We start from the raw sequence: 19,702 nt of genomic DNA, 5'->3' as shown, positions 1-19,702 counted from the left end.
TATATATATATATATATATATATATATATATATATATATATATATATATATATATATATATATATATAGTATATATATATATATATATATATGTACTGTATATATATGTATATATAATATATTTAATAATATATATATATATATATATATATATATATATATATATATATATATATATATATATATATATATATATATATATATTTTATACATGTAATTGTAATATCCACAATGCCCTCTTAACTTCTCGAATTCTTCGCGGTTTTTGGATACACTCGTCACTGCAAAGCCTTTGGATCCAGTTGCAAGAAATGTGAAGAAAGTATGATGTCCGGTAACGGGAAACGAACCCATAATCAAACGAGGTCACGTTGCCGACCTGACCACGAGAGGTTGGTAACGTGACTCGGTATGATCATGGGACGCGGCTTCGTTTCCCGCTACCGGACATCACAATTTCTTCATATTTCTTGCACCTGGATCCAAAGGCTTTGTAGTGACGAGCGTATAAAAAAAGCGCGAAGAATTCGAGAAGTTAAGAGGGCATTGTGGCTATTGCAATTACATGCGTATCTAATAAAAGTGACCAATAGTTTTTATATACATACATACATATATATATATATATATATATATATATATATATATATATATATATATATATATAAACACAAACACACATATATATATATATATATATATATATATATATATATATATATATGTATGTATGTTTATGTTTATATCTTGATTGACTGAGTGGTTGGAAACAGCCATCTTGTTACGTCAGGTTGGAATAGATAAAAAGAATTCGTTGCTGAGAAATTCTGTCTTCCTCCGTCTCACTGGGTGGTTACCTGTCGCCTTGGAAACAGTTCTCGTATTTCCTAAATAGAGCAGGCCTTTGAAACTGTATTGCCTAATTCTCGTCTCTCTCTCTCTCTCTCTCTCTCTCTCTCTCTCTCTCTCTCTCTCTCTCTCTCTCTCTCTCTCTCAAATATATATATATATATATATATATATATATATATATACATATATATATATATACATATATATATATATATATATATATATATATATATATATATATATATATATATATATATATATATATATATATATATATATATATATATATATATAAGCTTAATGATAAATAATATTGCCAAGACCAGGAAGAACATTCTTTATTGTACGAGCTTTCGAGGTATAAAACCTCATCATCAGGCTGAAAAAACCGACAAGGATGAGAACCAATAGAATTACAATAAAATGAACTGTCATACTAAATCTTCAGCAAAAATACTAACGAAATATATAAACTGAACAAGTAAATACAAACTAAAAGGGTGAGACGTAAAATAACGAAAAATTAAAAACACAAACATAAAAATATGAAAATAAAACTAAAGTGAAATGTAAACAAACTACCACTCACAAAGTAAAAAATATTTAACGACCTAATTGAGTACCTACTATGAAATTACACGATAGCTAGTTGAATACCAGACGAGGTTGTTGTTTAATTCCGGCTTCATCTTTTTAATAGTCAGCGACTCTGAAATTAAAAGGTCAGTCTACTTGAACAAAAGACAGTACCCGAAAATCCAGGTCAGTGAAAGGATGGTCCTGTGCTAAACTGTGTTCTCTAATGGCAGAAAAAGGGTGGTTTGGAAAGGGAAAACCTAGTTCTAGTAGAAAGACCTCTGTGTTCCAAAATTCTGTGTCTGAGCCAGCGGGAACTAGATCCCACGTATCGCAGACCACACTGCGAACAAGTGAACAAGTAAACGACACAGGAATTAAGGTCCACAGGCAGAGTAGGCTTCTCTCTCAAAAGTGATCTTATTGTAAAAGGATTACAGAAAACAAATCGGAAACTGATTTTGAGGGAAACAATGCTTAAGTATTTCTTGTAACTTTTTTCGGACCATATAGCTACTATGACAAAGGTAAGGCAATTTAATGTACTTTACATCTTTACTAGCAGTACTGTACACTGGTCTGGGACAAAACTTTTCATTTAAAAAATTTTTTCAGAACTTTGTAAAATACAAAAATAGGATATGAGTTTTCAGAAAAATAATTCTGGAGGAAAACCATATCTTGATGAAATAAATTAAAATCACAACAAACATTGTAGGCTCTATTAATCAAAGTGCGTATTGAGTTCATCTTATACAACTTTGGCGAAAAACTGATGTAATTCAATCCCAAGCCAGTAAAAGTACTTTTCCTAGAAACAGAGGTCTCAAATTTGCCACAATTTCTGTATACCTGTACATCTAAAAATGACAACTTATTATCCTGTTCCGTCTCACAAGTAAAAGAAATGTTAGGGTGACGAGAATTAAAATATTCAAAAAACAAATCAACACGTGATAATTCCTTAAACACAAGGAAAGTATCATCTACATACCTACGGTAATACAAAGGTTTGAAAGCCCTAGGGCATTCAGACATCCAAATCCTTTCACAATAACCCATGAAGCAATCCGCATATACAGGTCCAAGGGAATTTCCCATAGCTACTCCATCTATTTGATTATAAGGTAGGGGTGTTGTATTAATGAATAGGTCTGATTATTTAGATAAAATTAATGTAATACTCTCTGACAATACAAAATTTAGGATTTTAAAGGTAGATATTGCGAGTCACATTTTGAAATTAGAAGACAAACTAAATAGGTTGCTTAGAGGTCTGAGAGATAAGATTGGGGAAGCTACATATAGCTCTTTATTTGCTTCAGGGTCTAAGCCTGGTTATTTGTACGGTCTACCTAAAGTACATAAAATAGGAAACCCTTTAAGACCTATTATTTCCTCAATTGGTACTTTTAGTTATAACCTGTCTAAGTTTTTGGTTCCAGTTTTAAACCCTCTAACTTTAAGTGAATTTAACATCTCTAATTCTTCCAAATTTGTTAAAGAATTATGCTCTTTCAATTTTAACCAAGATGTTGTAATGGCTAGTTTCGATGTAACCTCTCTTTTCACCAATATCCCAGTAAAAGAAACAACCGACATTATTCTTAATAATATATGTGAAAACCATTTATCAGTGTTTGGACTTCATAAAATAGACTTGCAAAAATTATTACATTTAGCAACTGCTGATGGCATTTTTACTTTTGATGGTAAATTATATAATCAAATAGATGGAGTAGCTATGGGAAATTCCTTGGACCTGCATATGGGATTGCTTCATGGGTTATTGTGAAAGGATTTGGATGTCTGAATGCCCTAGTGCTTTCAAACCTTTGTATTGCCGTAGGTATGTAGATGATACTTTCCTTGTGTTTAAGGAATTATCACATGTTGATTTGTTTTTTGAATATTTTAATTCTCGTCACCCTAACATTTCTTTTACTTGTGAGACGGAACAGGATAATAAGTTGTCATTTTTAGATGTACAGGTATACAGAAATTGTGGCAAATTTGAGACCTCTGTTTATAGGAAAAGTACTTTTACTGGCTTGGGATTGAATTACATCAGTTTTTCGCCAAAGTTGTATAAGATGAACTCAATACGCAATTTGATTAATAGAGCCTACAGTGTTTGTTGTGATTTTAACTTATTTCATCGAGATATGGTTTTCCTCCAGAATTATTTTTCTGAAAACTCATATCCTATTTTTGTATTTTACAAAGTTCTGAAAAATTTTTTAAATGAAAAGTTTTGTCCCAGACCAGTGTACAGTACTGCTAGTAAAGATGTAAAGTACATTAAATTGCCTTACCTTGGTCATAGTAGCTATATGGTCCGAAAAAAGTTACAAGAAATACTTAAGCATTGTTTCCCTCAAATCAGTTTCCGGTTTGTTTCCTGTAATCCTTTTACAATAAGATCACTTTTGAGAGAGAAGCCTACTCTGCCTGTGGACCTTAATTCCTGTGTCGTTTACTTGTTCACTTGTTCGCAGTGTGGTCTGCGCGATACGTGGGATCTAGTTCCCGCTGGCTCAGACACAGAATTTTGGAACACAGAGGTCTTTCTATTAGAACTAGGTTTCCCCTTTCCAAACCACCCTTTTCTGCCATTAGAGAACACAGTTTAGCACAGGACCATCCTTTCACTGACCTGGATTTTCGGGTTCTGTCTTTTTGTTCAAATAGACTGGACCTTTTAATTTCAGAGTCGTTGACTATTAAAAAGATGAAGCCGGAATTAAACAACAACTCGTCTGGTATTCAACTAGCTATCGTGTAATTTCATAGTAGGTACTCAATTAGGTCGTTAAATATTTTACTTTGTGAGTGGTAGTTTGTTTACATTTCACTTTAGTTTTATTTTCATATTTTTATGTTTGTGTTTTTAATTTTTCGTTATTTTACGTCTCACCCTCTTAGTTTGTATTTACTTGTTCATTTTATATATTTCGTTAGTATTTTTGCTGAAGATTTATTATGACAATTCATTTTATTGTAATTTTATTGATTCTCATCCTTGTCGGTTTTTTCAGTCTGATGATGAGGTTTTATACCTTGAAAGCTCGTACAATAAAGAATGTTCTTCCTGGTCTTGGCAATATTATTTATCATTAAGCTAAGACTTCCAACTAGCCGCCCAATTACCGAGACTATATATATATATATATATATATATATATATATATATATATATATATATATATATATATATATATTTATATACATATATATACATATATTTATAAAGAGAGACAAATTAGGCACTACGCTGTCCACGTCGTCAAAGTAATTGAAACTTCTCACACGCACACACACACACACACACACGCGCGCACGCGCAAACGAGGAATAAAAAACCATCTACGAAAATAGATGCCACAGACTCTCCGATCCTCGGAGACTTACAGTATGTATTCCATGGCGGCCTTTCCTGACCCCATGCACTTCCCGCCGTGATCCCTGACCTCTCTTCATTATGGAACCTTTGCCTGCCTGGCATTCTGACCTCTGAGAACACCTGAGCAAGAGCAGATGGGAAAAGAGGAGCAGCAGCAGCAGCAGGAGGCGCAGCAGGAGGAGGAGGATTAGCAGTAGGAGGAGGAAGAGCAGGAGAAGACGCAGCAGGATGAGGTGCAGTAGCAGAAGGAGGTGCAGCAGGAGAAGGAGGATCAGGAGGAGGCGCAGCAGGAGGAGGAGGAGATGCAGCAGGATGAGGAAGAGCAGGAGGAGGAGGAGGAGGAGCAGGAGGAGATGCAGCAGGACGAGGAAGAGCAGCAAGTAGAGGCGCAGCAGGAGGAGGAAGAAGAACAGGATGAGATGCAGCAGGACGAGGAAGAGCAGCAAGTAGAGGCGCAGCAGGAGGAGGAGGAGGAACAGGATGAGATGCAGCAGGATGAGGAAGAGCAGGAGGAGGAGGAGGAGCAGGAGGGGATGCAGCAGGACGAGGAAGAGCAGCAAGTAGAGGCGCAGCAGGAGGAGGAGGAAGAACAGGATGAGATGCAGCAGGACGAGGAAGAGCAGCAAGTAGAGGCGCAGCAGGAGGAGGAGGAGGAACAGGATGAGATGCAGCAGGATGAGGAAGAGCAGCAAGAAGAGGCACAGCAGGAGGAATAGCAGTCGCAGGAGGAGGCGCAGTAACAGGAGGAGGAGGAAGAGCAGTATCAGTAGCAGTAGGAGGCTCAGTAGGAGGAGGAGCAGTAGTAGCAGGAGGAGAAGCAGGAGGAAGAGCAGCAGGAGGAGGAACTGCTGGAGGAGGCGCAGCAGGAGGAGACGCAGCAGGAGGAACAGGAGCAGGAGGAAGAACAGCAGGAAGAGGCACAGCAGGAGGAGGAACAGCTGGAGGAGTATCAGTATCAGGAGGAGGCACAGTAGCAGGAAGAGGTGTAGCAGGAGGTGTAGCAGTAGCAGGAGGATGCACAGCGGGATGAGGGACAGCAGGAGGTGAAGCAGGAGCAGGAGGCGAAGCAGGAGGAGTAGCAGCAGCAGGAGAAGGCGCATCAGCAGGAGGAGGAGCAGAAGTCGTTAAGGGAGTGACCTTTCGTAGAGTGGCATGATGAAAACGAGGCTTTAAAGATGATGGACCGGGCGCAGCGAAGGAGGAGGAGGAGGAGGAGGAGGAGGAGGTATTACAATATACTTCGACGGGCCATTCGCTTCCGCTGCGTCGACATTACGGAGCTGAAGATAATGAATACAAAGACTTTCTTTTTACTAACCGATTTTCTGTAAACTTCCTCTCTTGTGCAGTACAGTACCTGATGATGCAGTTCAGTACAGTACAGCTTTTTACGCAGGTTACAGTTTTTATTTTTCAAGTTATGGAAACCGAGACGGGCCGTCTAAAACAAGTTAGTCGATGTGGAATGGATTGTATTACTCATGAAACACCGAAGAGGAAAGTGAATTAAAAATACAGCACACCTTAAATTCAGTGAATGCTGGCCTGCAGCTATATAGTACTGCAAGTACGGTTAACAATTATTATCCAAAATAATGTACAATGAATTTTATAATACGCTAATGTACGACAAATAATGAAATACCACCTGAAGAGATTGTGTAGTAATAATGTACAGAACATTATCTACAAGAGGTAGTGTGTTGCACAATGAGTCGTGAAATGTGATCTTCCATTCTAAAGAAAGTGTACTAATGGACAACAAGTAAAAAATGCGCCGAAGTTCCCTCTGCGCAATCGAGTTTTCTGTAGAGGCGTTACAGCGCATAATCAAGGCCACCAAAAATAGATATGTCTTTCGGTGGTCTCTGTATATTGCTGTATGAGCCGCCGCCTATGAACCTTTAACCACGGCCCGGTGGTGGCCTGGCTTATATCGTTGCCAGATGCACGATCATGGCTAACTTTAACCTTAAATAAAATAAAAACTACTGAGGCTAGAGGGCTGCAATTTGGTATGTTTGATGATCGGAGGGTGGATGATCAACATACCATTTTGTAGCCCTCTAGCCTCAGTAGGTTTTGAGATGTGAGGGCGGTCAGAAAAAAGTGCGGACGGACAGACAAAGCCGGCACAATAGTTTTCATTTCATGACCCGTAAAGGACTAAAGAACATTACTTTAAAAAATGCATCAATAATGTTGATTGACATAGTCTACGCATGACATCAAGTAAAGTGGAATGTTGGACTGTTGTAATTCGAATGTTATCAAAGTTCTGTTGTACATTATTATTGCGCAATGAACATCGAAGGCTGTCTACCAGTGTACACATTCCCGTAGGGGGTTAGTGCCTTCAGTGCACCTCATGCGGTGCACTGTACGCATTACTTAAGGTTCTTTACAGCGTCCCCTCAGCCCCCAGCTGCAACCCCTTTCATTTCTTTTACTGTACCTCCTTTCATATTCTCTTTCTTTCATCTACCTTTCCACCCTCTCCTAACAATTGATTCATAGTGCAATTGCCAGGTTTTCCTCCTGTTACGCCTTTCAGACCTTTCAACCGTCAATATCCCTTTCAGCGCTGAATGACCTCATAGGTCCCAGCACTTGGCCTTTGGCCTACATTCTACATTCTATTGTATTTCACTATACACAAACGCATGTACGAAGGACATAAATGTTGTTTAATATGTTTGAAGTAAAATGTGGAACGCGATTACATAAAAATGTGTAGGGCGCATATGATACCTGACAATATTAATAAGACTTTTTTTTTTATTTCTTATTGGACAGGACACCAATCAGAACAAATATAATGTGCAGCAATTAGCGCCGAACAATGGCCTTTTGATGTACAATGTACATTACGAAAGCATAGCGTAATATTTTGGTCTGTCGTCAGTGGAAAAATTCTCCCTTTGTACGTTAACACTGGATGAAAAGAACGCTTTACTGAAGTCTAGAAAAGTAGATCAATTGCGAATTGATCTCACGGTTTTCGAAACGGATTGATATATTTTTGTACTTGTTTTGTATAATACACTACATTGTTCATATGTGATAAACGATGCTGTACTTCGCAATTCATGTGTTTCAATTTTTTTTCTGGCGTTACTGGCATATATATATATATATGTGTGTGTGTGTGTGTGTATGTATGTGCGTGTGTGTGTGTGTGTGTGTTTGGGGGGCCGGGGAAGGAGCTGAGTCCTCGTTGGATTGGAGGGTAACGGCCGCCAGGCCACCGTATCTTATATTAACTCGGTGTAGGGAAACAATCCCCTAATTGCTTTTCTCCTTAATTGATTCTTCCGAGTACATGAATATAAATTGCCTGTTTTACTGTTCTTTATATTTTCAGTGATATATATATATATATATATATATATATTATATATATATATGTATATATATATATATATATATATATATATATATATATATATATATATATATATATATATATATATATATATATATATAGTGCATGCCCACGCGTACAAACACATTTTACACAATAATATATATATATATATATATATATATATATATATATATATATATATATATATATATATTTCTGACTCACATCAGGTCTTTCATTTGAAAGACAAGACCGCTGCCAACCGAGCCACACAAGTCATAAAGGAAGTTGGTGCTTGCGGTCTTGTCTTTCAATTGACAGACCTGGGTTCGATCCTGATGTGAGTCAGAAATTTATTTCTGTTCCACACGTGATTGTGTGTAGATTATTTCTATGCATATATATATATATATATATATATATATATATACAGTATGTGTGTGTCTTTCTAATGTAACCGAAATGATCAATAGGACATTACGTAATGCACTATCATTGTCCTCTTTATCAATCACCTCCACTCTTTAGCGACAAACTGCCACAGCTTTGCATCGTCGGTGTACTGATGCAGATTACCCCAATCAAAGTCGTACTGTATCTCCTTTTCATAACGCATCGTACACACTGAGTAGACTCCGCACAATCGTTCGTGAGTGACCGATCAGCCAATCGCGCGGTTGGTCCATTTCACAAAATCCGTTAGGTAATCCGGCTCATTCATCCGCTGAATTACTCGGTTGTTGGGAGTATCAGCGTGATTCGACGGCCATTTTTTATTTATCTGAATATCCTTAGGCCTAAATATCTTGAAAAATGAGGGACTGGTTTGTTCATATAGATTTGGGATTATTGATGTGGTGGATAAGCGGGTCGCTGGATTAATATGTCGTTATAGTTCATGCGGACATAGATATATTACTGCGCTTCCAATATAAGCATATATATATATATCTTTGTTTATGTGGTCTGTATATATATATATATGTATGTGTGTGTATATATATATATATATATATATATATATATATATATATATATATATATATATATATATATATATATATATATATATATATATATATATATATATGCTGTAAATTGGTACCAGTGTCTGCAGAGGTCAAGGAACGGTCTGGGGATAGTAACCTTATTCTTGAAGACTTTTTCAGAAAGTAGGGAGGTGTACCCTTTGGCGCCATATTACCAGCGAAGAGGGTCACGGAAGCTGAAATTATGTTCCAAATTTTCTAGCGGGAAAGGGCAAGTGTGGCAGAGCACTTGCCTGTTTTTGGAGCCTTGGAAAAAGAAGGTCTCTGTTAAGGCATCCGTTCCCTCACTTGTGCTACTCATTCCAGTTGCTTTCTGGTCTCATTGTGCTCCATTACCATTAGTATGGAAGCCATGTGAGGTCCATTCTGCCCTAAAATGGAAGACTGCAGTATTTGCAAAGGTACAAAACTGAGAAAAATGGCAGATGCTCCCTTGCCTTACTACTGATTTTGCAGATACTGCAAATGGGACCCCCTAAATAAAGCATTGAAGAATCATTCTGAAACTGCAGTAACTTGTGTATTAGTGTTTCACGAGCCCAGTAGGTGGCACATCTCAATTTCAAAAATTTTGCAGATACTTCAGTTTTCCGTTTTAGGGCAGCATTGCAAGTTTCATTAATAAGCAGTGTTTTTCCAAAGACTTATCCTTATTTATAAACTCAAGTGGCAGAGGGGAAGCAAATGCGTCTATTATTCCACTCTAAAAAGCTCTTGGTCGTTCAGACTTTTTTCTCTTGCCTGTCAAAGGATAAAGATATCTGTAAATATTATCCCCTTAAAGGAGAGTTCTCTCCTCTCTCTCTCTCTCTCTCTCTCTCTCTCTCTCTCTCTCTCTCTCTCTCTACAAGGATGATGAGCACCCTGTCAGTTGGAGACAATAACTTACGGAATCCTGACAGCGTTAATGTTCTGGAAGCCTGTTGTCTGTCTGAAACGACCAATTTATACTCTTCCTCCTGTACATCTCTTTTTTCCTACCTCGTAGGGGGCTAGTGCCGTCAGTGCACCTCGTGCGGTGCACTGTAGGCATTACTTAAGGTTCTTTGCAGCGTGCCTTCCATCGGCCCCTAGCTGCAACCCCTTTCATTCCTTTTACTGTACCGCCTCTCATATTCTCTTTCTTCCATCTTACTTTCCACCCTCTCCTGACGATTGGTTCTTAGTGCGACTACGAGGTTTTCCCTACAGTTACACCATTCAAATCTTTTACTGTCAATTTCCGTTTCAGCGCCGAATGATCTCATAGGTCCCAGTGCTTGGCCTTTGGCCTAAATTCTATATTCCATTCAGTTCTCTTTTTCCTACGGGTAGCGTCATTGGGTTGGCAATTCGATTTTTCCTTACTTCAACTCAGGTCTTAATTTCACTTCAGTTATGTCGTAATTACATTGCGCCAAAGAAAGGGGTAAAAATATGAAGTAATTTTTTTCCTTCAAGAGAGGTAAAAGGAATTTGATTCTTAGTGACACGATTTTATTGTTGAAAGTATTGCGTATACTGACAGGTATGAAAGTAAGCTTGCATTTTTGCAAAACTCATTTAATTTTCATTGTATGCACTTGCAAAATTTTCCTCAATTCCTCAAAATTTGTAACTGCGAATTTAATTACCGTTAATTTTTTTGTCAAAATTAAGGCTGTCTGGTGACACTTCCGATTATTAGCCAAAAATAAATCAGAATTTTGATCTTTTATTTCCCTTTTCGCCTTTCATGGGTTGGAAAGAATTAAGGCCGCCATTAACATCCCTGTAGAGTTTTGCAATTTTCAATTCTTTTATTTAGCCTTCTGGACCTGGCTTCTGGAAATTAATCGTCTGCAATCTGTATTTTTAATTATCATTTATATTTTTTTTACTATTATTCTCCATATAATTACTGTCGTTACCATTATTATGAATTCTATTATTTCTGCTTCTTCAACAATTGTGTGGATATTGCCGATTAATGTTTTTATTTATCATGTTATCTTAATTAACTAGATTGTGTGTATTGAATTTGTATATTCCATGTATATGGAATAAAGCTGCAATAAAGGATATTATTATTATTATTATTATTATTATTATTATTATTATTATTATTATTACTAACGTTCACTTATACCTGCCTAGTTATGCCTGCACAGTCGGCCTGCGCAGGCAAACTGAACCCACTGACGTTCAGTTTTGCCCGCACAGGCCGACTGCACAGGCATAACTGAACGTAAGTGGTGTCCTATAGGGTGAAGTTTTGACATGACTATCGTACTTAAAGAAAGCCGCCAGCAAATTCAGCTATCAGTTTTTCACCGGTCTCATCTTAAGATGAATGAATACCAGCAGCATCTGAGATTACTGTGTATTTCAGGAGACACCGCCTTAAATTATTTTTTCCCGACCCCAATATGCCAACGCGACACCTTTATTAAGGTCAGGATTTTGCCAAATCCTAGACCCGAGTGAAGCTTTTAATCAGGATTGCCTGGCAAATTTTATGTTCTTGGGTTCAGCATTACAGTCGTTGACCTGAAGATGTCTTGAATGGTGCATTCGGACTATTTGCAAATTGGTGCATTCAGACTACTGACAAAATGGTGCATTCAGATTACAAAATGGTGCATTCAGATTACAAAAACCCAAGACACCTACTAATCAGCCGTGAAGCATTCGTGAATGGCGGCGTGTGGCAACCCTGCCTTTCCATCGAAGCGGCGACCGCCTGATCAAATATGAAGGTGCCCAATCATGTAAGTTGTAAGTTTGAATGCTGACACTGCGCTTAACGGCCACTCCTCGTCATTACTTGTTAAGTGCGGCTTGTCCTCTGGCCTGCAGATTATGTTCTTGACCTAGGTTATAGATGAAGAGAGACATCAGGGCTATTTCCGAACGCCTGCCGGACCTTCGCTCGGGGCTCATCAAGAGAAACTGGGGCTCGTTATAGTCTCCGGCGGTACTTGAAATTTAGATGCGTCGATGTCGGATAAACCTTTCATCGAAGTCGCTGTTTCTGACTTACGATGTTGTTTACCTCTGCCGTCGTTTGTTTATGCGCTGTCTGCGTCTTTTGCTATCGGCTCGGATGCGTATTTGCTTATCTGGTTTATTTAGGCCTACTGAGTTTTTATGTTTGCGAGTGTTGTGCAAGTGGCTGTTCGTCCGTTTCGAAGATATATATATATATATATATATATATATATATATATATATATATATATATATATATATATATATATATATATATTATATATATAAATTTTTACGTAGAAAATGGAGCACTGTATGGTTATTTATTTGTTTATTTTTAAACGTATCCTATTAATGTTTGGAACGTTAATTCCTGATGCATTACACACACACACACACACACACACACACATATATATATATATATATATATATATATATATATATATATATATATATATATATATATATATATATATAGAGAGAGAGAGAGAGAGAGAGAGAGAGAGAGAGAGAGAGAGAGAGAGAGAGAGAGAGAATACTCACTAATTCATATACACATAACCTTATTGCTGTGATTGATTAGCATTGCAGATCAGCTCTAGAATTCTGTCAATCATCTGAATATTTTAAGCAGAAAAAGTACACAATCATATTGCTGGTAATATAGGGGATCTAATTTGGTGGATATCAAAGTTAATTAATATATTCTCAGTACTACCAATAAATAAGCTGTTTGGCTAAAATCTCGATCCAACGAGGAATTGATGGACCGGGATGACTTTCCTTTAAAGATATTATCTGACATTGATGCTGACCTCCATCCCAGGAAGAAATTGAATTACCCCTCATTAAAGGGATGGTATTAATGCAACATGCATCAGAGTTTTCGTTCTTTCCACCAACGATGGAATACTGTTAGAGATGAAAGTGACCCAGAAAGTGGAAGTTGGAAGGACCATACTTAATTGTGACAGTGAGTTACAGAAAATGGATGTTGGCAGGACCATTCTTCTTTGTGGAAGTGGGTTACAGAAAATGGAAGTTGGCAGGACAATAATTCTTCTGTGTGGAAGTGAGTTCCAGAAAATGGAAGTTGACAGGCCATTCTTCTTTGTGAAAGTGACTCACAGAAAGTGGAAGTTGGCAGGACCATACTTATTTGTGAAAGTGAGTTACAGAAAATGAGGTCTCTCGCAGAAGTTGATCCGAACCTTTCATCTTCTGGATGTCAGGAACCTCCCGGGTCCTTCCATTTTTCAAGAACTACTGTTCGCTTTTTGTAAGTCCTGTTTCTCCAGAGAAGTCATTGTCACTTAGACCATCTCAGGAAGGTATCCTAATTAGCCATTCTCCCTTAAGATGGTTTTCATTATGAAACCTGCTCCCGTAAGGGCGGGAGGGTTAGTACCGTCAGTGCACCTCACTCGGTGCACTGTAGGGAATTATTAAGGTTCCTTGCAGCGTCCCTTTGGCTGCTAGCTGCAAACCCTTTCATTCCTTTTACTGTACCTCCGTTCATATTCTTTTCTCCCATCTTACTTTCCACCCCCTCCTAACAATTGTTTCCAGTGCAACTGTGAGGTTTCCTCCTGTTACACCTATAAAACCTTTTTACTCTCAGTATTCGTTTCAGCGCCGAATGACCTTACGGGTCCCAGCGCTTGGCCTTTGGCCTAAATCTTATATTCCAATTCCAACATGAAACCTGCACTGAGACCTTTAGTGCCTGCACCCTGAAGACCTGTGGATGTTACTCACTTTGGAAACATCACCAACCACATTATTTTGAGGGGCCATGTTGTCGCCCTGGCCAGCATTAGAAGTCTTTCACTCGTTAGACTGCTAAACTGTAAAGTGGTCTTTCTATTGATGGTGATGCCCGTGAGTTTTCGAGAGGGGCCAGTGCTGATTTAGAGCAGATGCCGTTTTACTTGACGTGCATTGTTTGTTTGTTATTTTATCTTTATTCGTGCGTTATTGTCTTCTCTCTTTTAGTCTATTTTTCCACGCGTGTCTTCCTCTTAGTGAAAAGTTGCTTCGCAAGTCATTAGGTTTTATGGTTCTTTATTATTAAAATTTTTCATTTTGAATAATAATAATAATAATAATAATAATAATAGTATTATCGGAGGCATCATCCCTTGTCGAGTTGACTAAACTAATTATTATTATTATTATTATTATTATTATTATTATTATTATTATTATTCTGAAGTTGCGTAAACAGACTATAGAGTCAAAAAATATACTCTCATAGGGCATACCCGAAAATTTTGTTAATAGAAGAGGGGTGAATATTTTAGCAAATCTTACTTTAAGAGGTAATATAACTAGAATGAAAAAATAAGTGCTTTATCCAGACTGTCAATTTATTGTTTAAATTAAACATGTCATCTCGGTTCCAGTCTGTCGGTCGAGTCCAGAGGTCCACATCACCCCCACTTATTCCCTTTAACACCTTACCACGCATGCGTAGCCGGGACCCACGCTAATATAGGGCTGGCTTAATATAAACCGACCTATCAATTCAGCTCGGCAAGAAGGTCGCCATTACATGTTTAATTTAGAAATTCGTAATGTTTATGCTATGCTAATTTTCCCATCATTAGCATAAAATTAAATTAAGAGCAGGTTTCATTTGAGTCAAAGTGGAAAATACATGTGTGCTTTTTAATAAAAAAAAATGTACCTGACCTGGGAGATTAGTACGAGAAATGGTTATTGCTCTGTGATTTATCATGAAATGGAACTTGTATGAGATTGATTTCAACTCATTTGCATTGGAGGGACTCCAGGTTTGTACCCAATATGCATATATATGTATATTTATATATTATATATATATATATATATATATATATATATTTGTATATATGTATGTAATTATCTATATATATATATACTGTATATAAATAAATATATATATATATATATATATATATATATATATATTATATATGTTACATATGTATACATACATACATATATATATATATATATATATATATATATACATATATATATATATATATATATATATATATATATATATATATATATATATATATATATATATATATATATATATAATGTTTGAGCACCCTATTTCTTGTAAGCAAATTACATTGAGTGCTGATGCAGTTATGGCGTCTGTTATCTCTATTATATCTAGATAGCATTTCTCCAATTTACTATATCGTTTTAATGGCTGGAACATTAATCAGCGATTGTTGTCTTGTCCATCGCAGTCAACACTGGAGATAAGAACAAACAAGTTTAATAGCATTCATTTTAATATATATTTGTATATATAAGGAGAGTCTCTGTGGATTCAGCAGTATCCTCGCCTCAGTAGAGAAAAGCCCAAGACCGAATCCCCGGCGAGGACGGAGCGATGTCGGTATATGTTCCATCAAAGCCCATTAGGCCTCTCCTGATCCCGGCAATGGATTACAGTAGTTGTAGCTGAAAACTCTAGCCGAGATTCGGAGGATGAACACCATATTGTTACCCGTATGGGGGTAGTGCTGTCAGTGTATCTAGGCCTAATATTTCTTGGGGGGTCATTATCTAGGACTTATATTTCTTATGGTCATTATCTAGAACTAATATTTCTTGGGGGGTCATTATCTAGGACTAATATTTCTTGGGGGGTCGTTATCTGGAACTGATGTTTCTTGGGGGCCATTATCTAGGGCTAATACTTCTTGGGGTCGTTATCTAGGACTAATATTTCTTGGGGGTTGTTATCTAGGACTAATATTTCTTGGGGGTTGTTATCTAGGACTAATATTTCTTGGGGAGTCGTTATCTAGGACTAATATTTCTTGGGGGTCATTATTTAGGACTAATATTTCTTGGGGTCGTTATCTAGGACTAATATTTCTTGGGGTCGTTATCTAGTACTGATATTTCTTGGGGTCGTTATCTAGGACTAATATTTCTTGGGGGATCATTATCTAGGACTAATATTTATGTTCCCTCGTTCGAATCTCTCTCTCTCTCTCTCTCTCTCTCTCTCTCTCTCTCTCTCTCTCTCTCTCTCTCTCCTCTCGGAGGAAAAGTTTAGATTAGACGCGGATGTCCAAATACAAAGCGTCCGAAACAGCGGCGCGGAGGTTGAAATTCAATTATGTACCTCATGAAATAATATGATTTCCGGCCGCCCGGCTGCAAATGATGTTATGAAATGATTTCTGTCCGCGGAGCTGGAAATTAAATTTAGACATGGCCGCCGCCGTCGCCGCCGCCTCTCGCCTCTCGCTTTCGGACACTGTGCATAGCCGAATGGAGGCGTCCTTTGCGCTGGTAAAATGTTTAGTCCTTATTATACTGTCGTCTTAATTTTTTTTTTTTTTTTTTTTTTACATTTTTGGCCCCAGTGCTTCTGCCTCTTATTAAATCTTGATTTCCTAATTATCATCAAGCGTTTGTTCCTAATTTCTTTTTATATTTGTTTTAAACTGCAACTGATTTTCCAGTGCTTTTCCAAACCCTCCTTCTTCTTTCCAAAATGTTATTTCCCCTTTTGTAAATTATTACTCTTACAGTGGTTATTTCACAATTTTTCTTATTAATAATTTTCACTACTTACTTAAACACTTATTCAGTATTTTTTAATATGTATTCCCTACTTCTGCTTCAGTGTTATTCCCGCAAGTTTATTCATTCTTTCTTCATTATTTTCTTAAGCAAATTTTTGTTCTAATTTGCATTATTCATGCTTTCTTCAGTATTTTCTTAAGCAACATTTTTTTTCTAATTCACAGTATAATTCTTTCTTCAGTATTTTCATAAGTAAATTTTTGTTCTAATTTACATTATTCACGCTTTCTTCAGTATTTTCTCAAGCAAATATTTTTTTTTCTATTTTGCATTATTCATGCTTTCTTCAGTATTTTCTTAAGGAAATTTTTTTTCTAATTTGCATTATAATTCTTTCTTCAGTATTTTCTCAAGCAAATATTTTTTTGTTCTATTTTGCATTATTCATGCTTTCTTCAGTATTTTCTCAAGCAAATATTTTTTCTTTCTATTCTGCAGTATTCATTCTTCAGCATTTTCTCAAGCAAATACTTTTTGTTCTATTTTGCAAACGCATGAAGTTTCAGCGGTGCGCGCTGAGCAATATCAAATGCTAATTATTCTGACAGCCTTTGAGGAGAGGCATTAGTGCTGCCGCCGGTGCCCTGATTTTCTTGACTTATTTCTTAGTTTGCATTTATACATTTTTTTTCTTATTTGTTTGTTGCATCGTCTTTGTTTTTATTGTGCTTCCTGTATCTTTTTCTTAATTTCTCTTTGATGGTTTATCTCATTCATATATTATTGGCACTTATTTTTTTTAAGGTTCTAGTATAGCAAGTTATAAGGTTGTAGGCTTGTGGTTATTGTTGTTTTGTTTGCTTTTTGGAATAATAATCATAATAATATTAATAATAGTAGTAGTAGTAGTAGTAGTAGTAGTAGTAGTAGTGGTAGTGGTAGTGGTGGTAATGATCCCAGCTGTAGTAATGGTTTTAGGCCATTTATAAAGGGGTATCTACAGACACCCCCGTAGGGGGTTAGGACGTCACTGCACCTCATGTGGTAAACTGTAGGCGTTATTCTTAATTTATTCTTAATACTAACACTAGTTCACACGGCCAGCCACACTGGACTTAGAAATTTTCTTGATGTTAGAGAGGAGAGCGACACAGACCCTACCCAAATGGGTTTCAAGTTAACTCTAACTAAAAATTGATCAGAATGAACTCTGGACCTATGTTGAACAAAACTCCGCCTCCTTGAGGACGTCTACTTTACTCTTAATGGTTCAATTTTAACTCCCACTTTTGGTAAGGACAAATCAGGTCAATTTTGCTGACCTTTTCGCTTCATAACCTTTCTTCTAGCTCCTCCTTCCTTTCCCACATCTTGGAGGTTTGTTATGGTTATACTTCAATTTACTTGGTCTCATGGCTCATCACTTTAAACTATCAACATCGTCTCTCGCTCTCTCTCTCTTTCATAATCCGATCAGTGAATCTCATACTTATTCACTGCATAACACTTAAGGTTCTTCGGCCCCTAGCTACAACTCCCTTTCATTCCTTTTACAGTACCTCCGTTCATATTCTCTTTCTTCCGTCTCACTTTCCAGCCTTTCCTAACAATTGATTCATAGTGCAACTGCGAGGTTTTCCTCCTGTTACACCTTTCAAACCTTTTTACTGTCAGTTTCCGTTTCAGCGCTGAATGACCTCGTAGGTCCCAGCGCTTGGCCTTTGGCCTTAATTCTGTATTCTATTCTATTCTATATGTAGATATAAGTTATGTACTTTTCTAGCTGCGTTTGGTCCAGATCTTAACCGGAGTAAATCGGATTTTCGTAGCATTTTCGGATGAGTGGTTACAGTCTGTACCTGATATTCCAGAAAGGGCAAGAAGACGGCATTTCAAAGTCTGTCAAAGAAAAAACAAGTGAAAAATGCGCCGAAGTTTCTTCGGCGCAATCGAGTTTTCTGTACAGCCGCTACAGCGTGTAATCAAGGCCACCGAGAAGAGATCTATCTTTCGGTGGTCTCGGTATAATGCTGTATGAGCCGCGGTCCATGAAACTTTAACCATTGCCCGGTGGTGGCCTGTCCTACATTGTTAACAGAAGCACGATTATGGCTGACTTTAACCTTAAATAAAATAAAAACTATTGAAGCTAGAGGGCCGCAATTTGGTACGTTTGATGACTGGAGGGTGGATGATCAACATACCAATTTGCAGCCCTATAGCCTCAGTAGGTTTTAAGGTCTGAGGGTGGACAGAAAAAGTGCGGACGGATAGACAAATAGCCATCTCGATACTTTTCTTTTACAGAAAATTGAAAAAAAATCAAACAAGTTTGAACCCACTGAGCACATATTTCCACCAGTCCCACAAAAAACCTTGACATTTTTCTCTTAGGGGGCGGGGTTGGGGGAGGTTTATTAGCTGTGTGCTAGCAGCTATGCAAATTGGATCAATCCCGAATCCTAATTACCTCCGCCGGGTATAGCACGTCCCCCTCCCTCCCGATAAAATATCATTGGGGCTCATCAGTGACCTTTCCGAAATACCTTGCGGGCACCGAGACTAACAGACGCAGTTAAATGTGCAGCCTTAGTTGACCTTGCTAACCTTCATTCGCCGATGTAGGTTAATGAGATTAAATATGATTATGAACTATTTGTAGCTCTGTGTTTTCTTTTTTTTATGGTAGCACCATACGACGATGGCCTTGTGTCAAAGTAAGTGCGCGCGATGATCACAAACAAGTCTCTCTTGGGATATTTACGCGAATATATTTTGTGTTCATGAACTTTCATCTCTGAAATGTCAGGGGCTCTCGTGCGAGGCTGGGAGGAAAAAACTGTTCGAGTGTGACTGACATTGGCAGGCGACCTGCGTTTTATTGAACCTTATAATGGGAAGTTGTGTCATTCTGGCTTCTGGCCTTTCACATTTTCCATCCATCAACTTTTGCGGTCC

General features: G+C 37.4%; 1 protein-coding gene across 2 annotated transcripts in view; it reads left to right on the top strand.

The window, feature by feature from the left end:
- The window catches only part of LOC136845169 (A disintegrin and metalloproteinase with thrombospondin motifs adt-1-like), a 96,520-nt gene that overhangs the window by 71,384 nt on the left and 5,434 nt on the right, over window positions 1-19,702 (top strand). The window lies entirely within an intron of this gene.

This window comes from Macrobrachium rosenbergii, chromosome 13, assembly GCF_040412425.1.
Source record: "Macrobrachium rosenbergii isolate ZJJX-2024 chromosome 13, ASM4041242v1, whole genome shotgun sequence".
Taxonomy (NCBI): Eukaryota; Metazoa; Arthropoda; class Malacostraca; order Decapoda; family Palaemonidae; genus Macrobrachium; species Macrobrachium rosenbergii.
This window is presented reverse-complemented; position numbering and strand designations above follow the sequence as displayed.